The 15919-nt window shown below is 33.2% G+C and overlaps 1 long non-coding RNA gene across 1 annotated transcript; it reads right to left on the bottom strand.

Moving 5' to 3' along the window:
- Positions 1 to 358: 358 nt before the first annotated feature.
- On the bottom strand, positions 359 to 3218 carry LOC134699957 (uncharacterized). Its single transcript, XR_010103707.1, has 3 exons — positions 2762 to 3218; positions 1621 to 1720; positions 359 to 444 (listed from the first exon to the last, which is right to left on the bottom strand). It is a non-coding gene; the product is annotated as an uncharacterized LOC134699957 (long non-coding RNA).
- Between the last annotated feature and the right edge of the window lie 12701 nt (positions 3219 to 15919).

Raw genomic sequence — 15919 nt, 5'->3', positions numbered from 1 at the left:
AACTTATACAACTCGTCTAAACATCAACCTAACTATGTTAGGTCTGTAAATTTGCTTTCACAAATTTTTTGTTCTTCCCTCGCCAAGATTCAAAATCATGCTACTATGATATCGTGACACCAAATCGCCTGCACAGCAGCCATCCCACTAGACCACACGACCAACTTATACACACTTCTAAAAATATACCAAAATGAAGAAAATAACTGAAATTCAATCAAACTATTAACTATTGCTTTTTTCTATTGACAAACCAGAGAAAGACCTATCCAAAAGTTAGGACTTCTTTTTTCTTATGTACATGAACCAATAATAAAATAATAGTATGTTTCTGATTTTTTGAAATTTTATTCCAATTCTAGTCTTGTGTTGGTTGTATACATGGCATTCAAAGTTTTGGTTTTCTGCCCTCTCATCAGCTGGTGTTGTGTTGGTTTTCGGTATCTGAAAAAAAAAATCATAAACTATAAAATAGTTTTTTTTTTATCCCAACTTAGGAATAACAGCAGTTCTTAAAAAATATCCTTGTTTAAACACAATCAATATTTTTCATGTGGGGTCGGTGGTATAATAAATCTTGCAGATTCATAATCATGTTGTGTTGTTACTGAGATGTTTGTATCTTTGCCAATTTTATATACATATTTTGATAATGTATGTTAGAAATTTGAACATAATTTCAGCAGAATATGATAATTTATAACTTTTAGTTAACATGGTTAACCTTTGTCCTTGTTTAAAAGAAAATATGTGAATGAAATTATGGTTGTTCCATATAAAACTGTTTCCACCCCCAGGGACAACCTTTTTTTAACCCCCAGCACAGACAGAAGAAAAAATATATAAGAAAAACACTCCCTTTAATTTGCATCTTGGTATTTCAAAAACAACCACCCCCGTATTAAAACAGGCGTATTAAAAGGAGGTATGGTTTCTCAAAATTGTCTTTAATCAATTAATTTAAGATATTCTTAGGATTTTACCTTAATCTGACAAGACAAGACAAGAAAAGACAAATACTTTGAGTCTCACCTCAAAATTTATTTATTATAATAAATTTATTATTCACATCATAACAGCAAGACCTTACACTACAGCTCAGGTGGATTTTGCTTTGTCTACCTGTCCCCAGTGGGAGTGGGCATCGGGTGGGTAAAATTTCTAGCTTGTTAAATCAAAAGACTTGCAAACTTACAATCAATTGAAAAAATCAGATAAGCAATTATAATCAATATTTCTTACAAAAAAAAAAGAATTATAGCTGAAGTGGGCACAGGTGGGCTGTTCACGGTGGGCCGGTGGAAAAAACAAAATCCACCCAGGCTGTTGTGTATATCATATATGCAGATTGCAGATGAACGCAATCTTATTATTAATATCTATAAATGAACAAATTATAATTTAATATATAAAATTAATTAAAGAATAAAGTGTCCATGAGCCACAAATTATGTTATCATTGAAGGACATACTGGTTCAGGCAAACTAAGGTTAGAGTTCAGAAACCAATTTTGAGTTCAATGTTCATGTACATGTATGTACATACAGGACAAGAGTAAAACCATATGGCCCAGTGAAGGAGGGCATAAAAAGAGCTGATCAACTGATCATGATGTTTACCTTTTTATATCTTGGTCCATCTTTTTGATCTGGTACATGTACATGCTTACATTGTAGACACATGATCACACATTGGATCTGTGGATTTTTATACAAGATTCTGGAAAAAAAATCATAAATACAATCAATTATCTTCTATATTGATCAGTCTGTGTCAGTCCAACAAATCTTTGGGAGAACCAGGTAAGTGAAAAATGTACATGCATTCCATACCATAAATTGAAAAGCAAATAAGACTTCCCTATATACTGTTTTTTTGAACCCCAGTAAACTGGGTTTTACCCTAATAAAAGGATAATTTTACCCATCTTTTCCCAACTGGTACGTGGATCTTTAATAGTCTAAATAATTATGACATCTTGGAATGCTTTTTTAAAAAAGTTTCTGTGACGCCTATCTATGACAGTTTTTATTCGTAAAATTGTCTATTCCTAGGTCAGACCCAGTTAAACATTGATTGTTTGTTGGTTTCGTTATGTTCAGTGGCAAATATTTCATGCAGGTCTAGGACGACCACCAGTGATACAGTCTTCACGCTTGCAACTGGTGATACATGTACAATGTAGTATTATCATTAATAGGACGGGTTTGTAATATGCCAAGTTTGTAATGTGCCGAGATTGTATTAAATGTGGCAAGTTTGTAATGTGCTGAGATTACAATCAGGTAAAGGGGCGAGTTTGTTATGTACAGAGATATCTATAAAAAAAATGTAGCTTCCCATTTGTGATATTGATCAGACTTTTATGATTCCGACACTATTTAAAAATAAGTGCAAAAAACACTTACAGCTTTTAAATATAAGGATTATAGGAGGTGTCATGGAGAGAAAACAATTGCCCTCCCCCTTTTTTACTTTATGTAGACCATTACTTAATATATCTTAAAAAACAACACAAGTTAATGGAGAAGTTTGAAAAATGGATTCATATAACACATATGTTGGCTTAAATATCCTGTACAATGTACCAGTGCAATAATATATTGACATTAAAAGAAGAAGTATCATATTTCAACTCGGTAACCAGTCAACAGATTTGAACGAGGCGCCCTACACGGCAACAGATGTTATATTTTCTTGAATTATACTTGTTATTATCATGGAAAACCTTTTTGAAGTAATGTGCAATTTATATTTTACCTTTTTCTTTGTTCTGGAATCTGAATCGAGATAAATATTTCACTGCAACTTTTATCACTGTTTTCAAAATTCAGGCGGTAAGTGCGCAGGCTCAGAGTTTTCGTAGTATGCGGCGGTAAAACCCGAGGACTGCTGAACGTGCACTATTATAAAACGATTATAAAATTATTAAAAATAATAAATGACAAAACTTGATAATGGTATATATTAAACAATAAATATTCATTTAAAATATTTATATGAGAACATTTAATTTGAATTTGTAATATTTTCTTGGATATTTTGGTGCAAATAATTTTAATTATGTCTGTGCGGGAAAAAAGGGGGGATATTTTGAAAATCGAAAAAATCGTTAGCACATTTCAATGAAGGTGAATGATGTATCTAGTAAGACTCATAACCACAAAATTCTCTCATAAAACCAGATTTTAATGTGTTAGTTGGTATTTACAGGGTCTGTTCACTACGTTATTATAATGTTGACAGAAGGTAACAAAATGTTACGTCGGATTATGACAGTTATAAGCACGTTGTCACAACGTAATAAAATGTTACGTCCTGACAGGGTACTAAATTTACGTAAAGCCGACGTAATTTTATAACGTCGTCTCTACGTCTGCACCCAACGTTGGGTTTTTACGTTCCCACAACGTTGGTACGACGTACAATCAAGACATGACGTTCAGACGACCATTAACCAACGTTGGGAGTACGTCGTGTGTTTACTGGGTATTCAAGTCACAATTTATAAAATTAAACCATTATAAATAAAACTAGTACGGTTTCAACACAGAGCCTTTGCTCACACCAAACAGTAAGTTATTATGGGTCCTATGTATCGTTTCGGAATAACATCTGTATAGATGTGAACCTTCGAATCAAGCAGACTTTACACTCTACTAATCAGGTAGAAAAGAACAAATGTACTAGCATATGTCACGTATCTGATAGCACTGTCTTTCAACTCCAAAGAAGGAAAATATCTTTTTATTCATCCACATGTACTTTCAATACATCTCTTTATATGCGTAAAACAGGGTCACAGACAGTTGTATATACATGTATATGTGGGTTATCTTAAAGCACGGCTTGTTTTGTGTAAAGTTTTGCAAAGACGGATTTAATTTAAAGGGTTTTGAAATGGACCCCCTTTTCCGTGGAAATTTGGTTAATTATATAGGGAACCACCGAACCATGACTGGAGCGGGGCCCCTCTATGGCAGTTAGTGGGCCCCCACTTATGAAATTTCTGGATCCGCCACTTGTCTTGTCTTGTCTTGTAGTAGTTTCGTCCTATATAGGACCACCTCCAGTAACAGGAGTAAATTATAGGATGATTCACTCGATACAATAGTAGGAATTCCGATACACAGTTAACAAACTCTACATTTTTATTTGTTTAACAGTTGCAGTTTTTGTTGAAAGAAGTATGCATATCCGATTTGTTTATTAAACTGATCAATTTCAACTAAAAAAAGACCCATTCTAAGGTAAAATCTTCAAGGTTATGATTTTGAAGTGCTATTACAACATAAGCCAAAAACCTTTTTATTGCTTATCAGTACTTTGATTACTCTGATTATATCTTTTAAATACGTGGATTAAAGAAATTGTGAAATAAAACTCGATGCTATACTTCTTAGTAATCCAACAATTCTTAGTTCTCATCATTAGTTCGAAAAAACACCATACCTATTCTTTTCCCTGTTAGACACTTTTAATTTCTGTATATACATGTAATATTTGCCACTGGACTGGATATTGAACACATACCAATCTATCAATCTTGTAATTTATTCGAAATGACATTTGGATGAGTTGTAAAATTTCCTTAATTCCAATATGTTTGAATGATATGTTTGCGACTTATGCCTCGTACACACGGACATTTAATTCGATTTGAATTCGAATCGAATGCGAATCGAATTCGCTTATCGCGTTCACACACTTTTCTTTTTTAATTCGAATTGATTTGATTTAGTCAATTTGCATTAGAAATAAGTTTTTTGTTAATACGAACTAAAAGTTAACGTCGTTTGGACAGTAAAGCGAATGTGACGCGCATTGCAATTCGAATTAGAATTGACGTTAGGACGTACTAAAACGTTTCGAATGCGAATTAAACTAATTCGAATTAGTAAATGCGCATGGAATTCGAATTACGTGTGAACTCAGCATGAGCTTTGAGTTGTATGCGGACGGAATTATAAAGTCAATGCTAGATAGTAATCATTATGGTTATTTGCATAATGTCAAGTTACATTCGTGAAACAATAAGGTTGAACTGCCATGGACAAAACTTCCACTTTCTCGGTTTCGGTGGCGTATGTGTGGCTCAGTCTATAGTTTTGTGTATCGTGTTTGTATACTAGCACTGTTGTTTATCCATGTCTTTTTCCTTTTTTTTTTGGCAAGGTTGTTGTCAGTTTAGTCTCTTCTTATGAGTTTGAATTTACCCTTTTATCTATCGCCTTACTTTTACATAGAAAGTGTAAACATGCGTCATTTCCGTTTAAAACAATACCGGTACTTAAAATGATTCGAAAATGTTTTTTTTGTAAATCAATCAGCGATATAGAAATGATCAGAAATAGTCATTGGAAGAACTAATTAACACATAGTTATGTTTGAAGGTTTTTGAAACATTTATTGGGATACCAATGCTAGTTTGCTGCAGTTTGATTAGTTATATTAAATGTATCAATTTTCCAAAGAAAAAATAATGAGCAAATAAACTTCGTCAATTTTATCTTATTACGTAATTTTCTTTTTATTTACAGCTTTTTCAAGAGTACATATACATTAAAAACATAATATGACATCTGAGGGCACGACAATTGATTTTAACATATTCTGTTTTAAGAAAAATGTAAGCTCACAAAATTACTGTACTCCGAGATAAATTCAAAACGTCAAGTCCCTAATCAAATGGCAAAATCAAAAGCTCAAACACTTCAAACTGACATATTCCTGACTTGGTACTGGTATTTTTTATGTAGAACATGGTGGACTGGTTTCCTGTCCTTTGTTTATTGACTCTAACAGAGATCTTGACAATAGTTACTCGGATAAGGGAGACAACCAGTCTATATCATGGTTCCATAGATAAGCCTTAAAAAATTAACAAGCCAATATATATAGTTGTTGTATATATGTACCGACCAGTGGCGAATCCAGAAAAAAGTGAGGACCTAAGAGGGGGACCGCTTCGGTAATGGGTCAGTGATTCCCTATATAATCAAACCAAATTTTTCCCAGGAAGGGTGGGGGTGTCTAAATCCGCATCTGCCGACTCATTTGAAGCCCTCTGAATTGAAAGAATTGAAGACAAACAAAAAATGAAAAATACTAAAGATTCAAAGCCAGCAAGTAAGTTTTGAATGTTGGTAGGTGTCAGCCATAAAAAAAAAATGAGGAGATTATTATTTAAATTTTTTTGCTTATTGGTTTTATAATTAGTTTTGCGTCATATCCCGTTAGAATTATGTAATTGGAATAAAATGTAGAAAATGGCTATTGATGTAAAGCAATTAAGTTATCGACAGTTGAACGACCATAATGCTTCGTTTTAATTGTAAGGCATAATTTGTTAGTGAAATGTTGATAATCATTTATGGTTTTCATATCAAATAGACATACCAATCTAAAATCCAATTAAAAGTTTTATACATTTGTATGAACTTCATAATTAAAGCCATTAACTTTCGTCAATTTTCTCATGTTACATAACAAAGTTTTACTTGAAGCATTTTCATCGTATATTGTCTCAAATTACATAATTACATTTTAGTTTCCAAAAGTGCATTTATTTTGTTTGATCAGATGTCTTTTGAAAATGTCACGTAACCATTTACAAATCAAAATGCTTCCAAAGACATCAGTACTGTACAGTGAAAAGAAATCATTGTCAAAAAGTCAATAGAAGTCCAACCACAATGTCCAGAAAATGCTAAGCCATTCGAGGGTAAATTCCAGTACTGATATATTCATGTTTTGGTGTCAAATAAATCCAGATTGTTATCATGGATACATACCAATGACATTTTATTTCAACGCTTCTGGAAATCTAATATGTTTAAGATTTTTGTTTTATTCATAATCACTGAAGGTAAGCGGATGGTCGTAACGTAAAGTTACGGTTAGCCAAAAATAGGAGACAACTGTAGAGGTCAGTTTTTCTTTTCCGACTTCGTGCAAAAAAATCATCGCGGTTCATTTCAGCCAAACCGCTTGTCTCATACATACCAATCGTCAGAGTGCTGATATTGAAATAAAATTTGATACATAAAATAATCGGATTTTTGTAATATAGCTACTCCAAAATTCGAGTCAAATGAACCTTTTACGGCTACTGTTTTTTCAAGAAAGCTAGAAACAAGAATTGCAAAGTTTCGGAGGATCAAGTTTTTCCTAAGCGTATACATGTATTTACTGTAAAAATAAACGTAACAAGCCAATTCAAGACCTGTCTCTTGCTTCTGAAAAGGAAAAGTATAGGCTAACTAAACTGTGCCGATTTTGCTCCGATAGACTGTTTTTCGAACTGTACCAGGAAGAATAGATACAGTATGATCGTAAATAACTAAAATGACATGTCAAATGTGCAGGTTAGAGGGTTGTTGGTATTTAGTCAAACCCTAACAAGTGGATATAAGTGGATCAATAAAAAGGTTACTGATCTATGTAAATAATAACAAAGATATTTTAGATGCACTTTTCTTTTTATGACATGACAATATATTATAATAGAGTGTAACGCGTTCATTTTTTGAATAGTCTGCTTTTGAAGAAATGCATTTGAAATTGTGTAAAAAGTAAAATTTAAAAAAATACTAAACTCCGAGGAAAATTCAAAACGGAAAGTCCATAAAATCAAAAGCTAAAACACATCAATCTGTCATATTCCTGACTTGGTACAGGCATTTTCGTATGTAGAAAATGGTGGATTAAACCTGGTTTATAGCTAGCTAAACCTCTCACTTGTATGACAGTCGCATTAAATTTCATTGCATTACCAATGATATGTGAACAAAAGAAACAGACATAAAGGTAAACATGTTAAAAATAGGGGTACACCAGTCAACATTATGTTACTATCCCAATTATTATAAAAACAGACAAACAAATATACAAACATTTACCATGACATGAAATCACAATGACGGGATGTATAAGTACACAGCCACGTCTAATAGATATAGGAAGATGTGGTGTGAGTGCCAATGAGACAACTCTCCATCCAAATAACAATTTAAAAAAGTAAACCATTATAGGTTAAAGTACGGCCTTCAACACGGAGCCTTGACTCACACCGAACAACAAGCTATAAAGGGCCCAAAAACCAAACGGTCTAATCTATATAAACAAAACGAGAAACGAGAAACACGTATATATTGCGACAAGTACTGTACATCAGATTCCTGACTAAGGACAGGTGCAAACATTTGCAGCGGGATTAAACGTTTTAATGGATCCAAACCTTCTCCCTTTTTCTGAAACAATAGCATAACATCACAACATAGAAAAACATACGATAAAATATCAATGCTTGTTTGACATCTAGCAGCTAATATTTCATGCATATATGTACATGTACTAAGAAAGAGAATGCATATTAAGATCTACGCACTATTCAATTTTCTCACTAATGTCATTCGATGGTATCGGGTTCAAATTCTATGGATCAATTCTATGATTTTTAGCAATGTTTCGTTGTATATATTTTATCTTTCAGGAATGAGTGCAATACAATTGACAATTTTAGTCAAGAAGCTTGTTGACATTTTGAACAACGTAAATATATGATCACGATTGGTTTGTTAAATATGAGGAAGTGTCCTTTTTTAATTCTATAATAGGTCACTGCAGGATATTGTTATATTTGATATTTGCATGTCTTGTTTCAGAAACTTATCTTTCATTTGATTTTGTTTATCTTTTTTTCAATAACTATATGAGTTTATCGAACTGGTTTATTAATATAATGCAATTTTCTCGCTGTGTGTTTACAGAGGATGAACATGTACTAGTATTTGGAGATTTACATTTCTAATTCTAATATATATTCTGTGTGCAATTATGATAAAAAAAAGGTCTAAGAATTTTCCAAAGATTTTACTTCGAGCATGACATGTTATATAAGCTAACTACCGATGCACATATGAATAAAGTGAAGGATTAGAACGATCTCTTTTCCAACAGCGCCTTGATGGTGACTGTTCTGGAGCAGGTATGATCAAACCAAAGACTTAGAAATAACACTTCACTTATTTAGTGCGTCCAAAGCGATTTTCTGGATTTATATTAATCAGGAACGCTCATACCCAATCCTTTGAAAGCCAAAGGTGTAAAAGACCCCACTACATGAAGAGTTTATGACCTTTACAATAGATATTTGCTGCTTCTCTGCAAAGCACGTGACATAAAGAAGTTATAAGAAAGACTTTTCAGCTTAAAGGCAGATTTGCATGTTACTCGCCACTGGACGTTAACACCATCTATTCCTTTCATCGAATATCTTGCATCATCTTTGAATGACAAACTATAACTCGCAATATACTGACTTCAGTTCAGTTTGAAGAGACGATTGTGTGTTCGTCCTTTTTTTAGCCATGTATTTTGTCTCTTTTCCTCTCCGACTAATAACTTTTAATTGCCATCTTGGTATTTTCATCTTTTATAGTTACAATATGCACGTACGCCTATGCTAAATCATTCTATAATACGTGCTTAATCATGGATTATATAATACATGTCTATAAGCGAAGACATGATTCATGATTTCTTTGTAAAACAATGACTTAAGAGAATATTTAATCCTTTTGAAAACGTTTTAAGAATTATATAATTCAAGAACATCAAGGTGATCAACAGAAGACCTTGAACTAGATACATGCACTTACAGTTTACGTACATCACAGCTACAAATAGTAGGACGTTGGGATATGCACAATGTATTATGCATTCGTCACAACTCGGCCGATTCCGTAAAGAGAAAGGAGAGTAGCGGATTCTACCGATGATTGCCGAATGATGCACAATGTTCACTGCGAATGCCTTAAGTAGAATACGCTATAGATCTATGAGAGGTGATATGAAAGGCCAGATTCGACTATGTCCATGTAATCAAAACATGGACTATTTATCTTTTCGGTTTCTTGTTCGTAAAAACTCATAGTCAAGTTTTCGATCCGCACGGCAATATTTTCCCTCTGTTTACATTTCTGCTCCATTAGATTAATATAAAAAATAAGATGTGGTATGATTGCCAATGAGACAACTCTCCACAAGAGACAAAAATGACACAGAAATTAACACCGTACAGCCTTCGACAATGAGCAAGCCTATTCAGCTATAAAAAATGAACGAAATACACAAACAAACAACAACCCCTGAATTACCCCTGAATTACAGGCTCCTGACTTGGGACAGGCACAAACATACATAATGTGGCGGAGTTAATATAAAAAAGAAGATGTGGTATGATTGCCAATGAGACAACTATCCACAAAAGACCAAAATGACACAAACATTAACAGCTACAGGTCACCGTACGGCCTTCAACAATGAGCAAAGCCCATACCGCATAGTCTGCTATAAAAGGCCCCGATAAGACAATGTAAAACTATTAAAAACAGAAAACTAACGGCCTTATTTAGGTAAAAAAAATGAACGAAAAACAAATATGTAGCAATAAACAAACGACAACCACTGAATTACAGGCTCCTGACTTGGGACAGGCACATACATAAAGAATGTGGCGGGATTAAACATGTTAGTGGGATCCCAACCCTCCCCCTAACCTGGGACAGTGGTATAACAGTACAACATAAGAACGAACTATAAAAATCAGTTGAAAATGGCTTAACTCATCAGATAGATTAAACATGTTAGCTGGATCCCAACCCTCCCCCTAACCTGAGACAGTTGTATACCAGTATTACAACATAAGAACGAACTATAGTTAATTTATACTGTTTTTTTTTTAATGTTATTAAACCTTACTTTTGGTTGACCAACCTGTGCGTAACTTTCAGAAACAGAGATACAACTAAAACAAAACCGTTTTCTTTCATTTGATAACTTTAACTTTAGTTTAAACAGTTACATATTTATTTATAGTGGGTTGGGAAACAAGTTTTACAACTCATATTAATCCCTTTCCACTTTGCGGGTGCGAGTGCTGCCTGGTAGGGGCATTAGCTATATACTACTCTTTTTCTAAATCTTACAAGGATGTCTTTTACGTGCAAGAGATATTGCTCTCTCTGAACACGGGTAAGCCATTTATTGTCCCCTTCTGATGGGCTGTAATCGGTTCTGGAGACCATACTCACAATGGTGTCAAGGGAGAGCCGAAAATTAAGTCCCTGTAATTTTGATCAATGCATCTTTGTATACAGGATACCTCTACTTGTATTTTTTTGCCTTTTTAAATATTTTTTTATTTAACGATCATTGCTGTCTTATTCATTATTTGATTTTTCGATATATCGCTTTATTGTTCGCTGACTTATTGTTCGCTAGCTTCAGCCTGGTCCACAAGATGCATGCACCATCAGGGTTTCGACTCAACCAAGATTTAGAATCAAAGCTGCAATAGAAATTATGATAGAATAATTTATTACAGATTGATGTGTACCTTCTTAATATACAGCGGTTAAAATCATCAAGATAATACATACTAGATACAGTGAAACCTGTTTTAACCGAATCATCGGGACTTAAGATTGTGTTCGGTTTTGGCCTATTTTCGGTTAAATCCGGTTCACAACGCATACAATTTGATATGACGGTGCTTAAGAACATGTTTGGTTTCTACAGATTTTCGGTGAATGCAGTAATTGGTTTAGGCAAGTTTCACTGTATATGAAGATGTGGCACGAGTGCCACTGTAACATCTCTCTATCTATTTCACAATTTGTAAAATGTATGACTTTGAATTTATAAATTCTGTCCTTCATTCATTGAAAAAAGAAGCCAAGACAGATAATCCCAAGAATGAGAGAAAACCTCACAGTTTTAAGAAACAAAGAAGAAAAGACACACAAAAGAAAGAAAACAATAGTGAACAAATCATTAGATAAAAAACACAGTATTGGACTACACGAACTTGGAACTTATAAATTATAATTCATTTATCATCTCAATCTGAATAGAAACCCATTGAAAACGTTTTCACACATTATATATCTCATACTTGTACTAGAATTACCTTCTTACAACGGCCTTAAATCACTCTTGGGCTATCTTACTGTCAATACTAAAAGCCTTAAATAAGTCAAATTCTAGTACTCTTCCTAATATATGGACCGTTTCTCTTTATAGTCAAATCTTACTTATTAAGATAAATGCACACACATGTGCAAAACTGGTTTTTATCAATATTTATTTAAACGAGGAAGACAAGTGTCTCATTTTACTATCATTTAAAGAAATATTTTGAATTGTTTTAAGTCTCATATACATATGAATGTATAAAAATAACTCATAGCTGAGAGGTCGATATAGCAGATTGTTACCCAGAGAAAACATTTTCAAACGCGGCAAAGCCAATGCTTTTTCGAGGGGTTCCAATCGAAACCATCAAAATAATGAATACACAGTAGCTTTAACCGTCTAAGTTAACTATTTACCGGATTTGTAATAAGATAAGCAACCCGACGGGTGCCACATGAGAAGTAGGATTTGCTTACCCTTCAGCAACATCTGAGATCACTCCCAGTTGTTGGTGGGGTTCGTGTTGCTTAGTCTTTAGTTGTCTGTGTTGTGTCTTCTGTATTATTATTTGTCTGTTTGTCGTTTTATGTTTAGCCATGGCGATGCCAATCAAGTTATTTTCAATCTTTGAGTTACTTTCCCTCTGGTATTTTTCGTCCCTCTTTTAGTTTTCTCAGTAGGATCCTTATATATCCGACTACTGTAAACCAACTAATGTTCGCGAGATATTTATTTTCGCGAGATATTTATTTGCTTGTCTTTTGCGAGTAAAAAAATAACGCGAATATAAATTGTCGCGAATTTGTAAAACGGTGATCTTTCCTTATTTAATTACATAAAATAATTAAGAATATCGCGAAATTAAATCGCCGCGAAATGGAATAGAAAGGGCTAAACGCGAAATAAAGAATCCACGTAAATAAATAAGTTGGTTTACAGTTTACTAGTTTTCTAGTTTTTGAAGGCCATACTGTTGCCTATTATTGATTCCACCCACTTCAATTGAAATTTTGTGGATGGTTATCTCATTGGCAATCAAACCACATCTTCTTATTTCTACATTAGTTCATTTACAAATTAAACATTTTATACATTCATGAAGGTCATTTTTGTTTTAATCCATCTTCAACGTATCTACGGAAGTCTCGCTTATTGGTTTTTTTTTTGTAAAGTCACGTCGCTAGTGTTACAAAATGTATATATATATACACAAAGTGATTTTCATCTTTTGTCGTTACAATGTTATATAAATGTTGTTTTTTAACACAAAACTTATAGAATGTTTAATCTCAATCAAACCTCTTTATTATTTATTGAACAAAAATTAAACAGATTTATAAATAAAAAGTTCAACTGCTACTAAATTAAGACAAAATTTTGTATAAATAATAATTTAAATACTATCTGAATTATTTAATCTTTATGTCAATATTTAATTGTAACATGCGGATTATATACAGTGTTATATGGTTTGAAGTGAAGTTAATTCACACCAAAGTTTGACTGAACAAAGGGGGTATCAGATTTATCAAGATTTAGAAACATGTAGAGTGTTATACTGGCCTCCTGCATGTTATTATCTTTTTGTTTGGCATACCTACATTAATTTCTTCATTTGGTATATACCTTTATATGGCTTGTGGTATTTACATGTAAATTAAGAGTGACCTTGGTTTAGGATTATTTCTAACTTTTGCATATCTCCGTAATTTGTTCCGGAGGAAGCTTTACCACAAGGAAGCTATTAAACCAAGAGTTCCAAATGGTGAAGTTGAAATCATCCCTCCGTAAATTTTACGAACGCCATCCGGAGTTTGTTATTTTCAATCTATGAGTTTGACTGTCCCTCTGGTATCTTTCGTCCCTCTGGTATCTTTCGTCCCTCTTTTATTAGTCTAATTCAGTTCGTCGCGTCTACTTCTGCTGACCAAGGAAAAAGAACAAGTCAAAGAGTAATATTCTGGTAAAAGGTTACGAAGATGTTACTTTTTTATCAAAATATCGTATAAAAAACATGTACACGTAGGTCTTCAACCCTTTTCAGACGTACTAAAGAACAGTTTTGGTTTGAGACATTTTGATTAAACGGCCACTGGCCTGGGTTTTTATCAATATTGTCATTACGTTTTTACTTTTCTGTATTCAGATAATTTAGTTGTGATTTGATTTATTTGTCATATTGTCTCTAGATTTATATAAATTCCTTTTTAACAGGATTCTACTTTATGTTAGGAAGACCAAAATGTATTTCATATTTCTATAATAAAGTTTAACTTCATTCTGAGAGAAAATTGACGTAATGTTAAAATGATAATGACAGTTTTTGTTAACCTGAGTCAGCAAATCTCAAATTAAGGGTTTAATAAAGTCTACGAGTCAAAGTTTGAGTATGGCTAAGGGTTAGTTTTGTAAGCGTGTGGGGCAAAAGGGAAGGTTATGAATATGTATAATATAGAATGAAGATGACATAAAGGATTGAAGATAATGGTTAAGGGAACAAATTAGAGCCTGATTGTTAGTTTTGAGGGTTGAGATTTAGTTTGTCGTCTGCCACGTCTGATAATCTATGGAAAAAGCTTAAATGATAGTTTTAGGGGAAATGAGCAAGCATCATTGTTGTCCGATGTCAGTTTGCAAGGGGTCTGACGTGAAAGTGATCTAGTATTTTGTATAATAAGGACTTTTTTGTAAACTCTTTATCGCGCTCATGTGATGATGTCATCTTGTTATTTTTTTTTCTTTTCTTGCTTAAGTATACATTACACATACAAATTGCAAAAGTAGAACACATTTGGATTATAGTCATTACTATGGTAATTGTTTGTTGTTCATGTCTGCTTGTAAACCTGACAATCCAGTCATTACATCAACTCACTACGATCACTGCATTTAGAAACGGTATCTGAATTATCCTTGTTAGCATGTTTGTGAAAAAACATCGATCTTTCATTAAACGGCACCGAGACACATACAGGAATATCTCATTGAGAAAAGCTGATAGGTGAAAAATTCTCACCATAGTATGTCTATATAAAGAACCTATCTCAATGTAAACACTCCACGTACTTAAAGGATCCCCTAGCTCTCATTATCGCTTAATGATACATTCTATATACATTCTATATATACATATTATATTTACCTCTGGCAGAAAAGTGGACGTTTACGTCACTTACTATATACTTTTTCAACCAATGTTGGCACGAGTCCTTGACCATAGCGTAGAATTATCAAAACTATTCATACTTAATGCAATATACCTGTCAGACCTAGTGTTAAATTTCTGTCTTTTATGTCACTGACTTTAAATGATGGTATACGCTGGCGGTATGGTATTAATCATGTTCAAGGACAATTTCTGCACTTCTAATATATGTACTGTACTAAATTAATCTATTTAGCGTATTCCTATTTAAGGTAGATCTTAATGTAAATCCATAGAATGTTTTTGACAGTTTGTCAAAGTGTATTTAATATCATGCTTTTTTTCAAAAATAAAATAAAAATTATGGGTCACCATGCTTTTTGTGACGCTACGGGTTGAGGAAAATTGTCAGATTTTGTCTAGATTATGTATGGAAAACCCACATTTGGGTTATAAAAAAGCTACACCGTAGAGTTTTAAGATAAATATGAAAATATAACTCTTATGATATGCTTTTAGATGACAAAATGAAATAATGGGGTCATGGGACTAATTTCTTGCAACATCATAAAAAGGTAAATTCAAAACACATCTAGTATAAGAGTTACTTTATCGAGTTATCTCCCCGTAAATTTGAGGTATCTATCCTTATTTACCTTTTGGCAAAAATTGGACTTGTATGTCACTTGTTATATACCTTTTCAACCAATGTTGGCACGAGTCCTTGACCATAGCGAAGAATTATCAAAACTATTCATACTTAATGCAATATACCTGTCAACTATAGTGCTAAA

This window comes from Mytilus trossulus, unplaced genomic scaffold (genome assembly GCF_036588685.1).
Source record: "Mytilus trossulus isolate FHL-02 unplaced genomic scaffold, PNRI_Mtr1.1.1.hap1 h1tg000103l__unscaffolded, whole genome shotgun sequence".
In the NCBI taxonomy this organism is placed as follows: Eukaryota; Metazoa; Mollusca; class Bivalvia; order Mytilida; family Mytilidae; genus Mytilus; species Mytilus trossulus.
The sequence above is the reverse complement of the archived record's forward strand: the minus strand, read 5'-3'. Positions and strand labels throughout refer to the sequence as shown.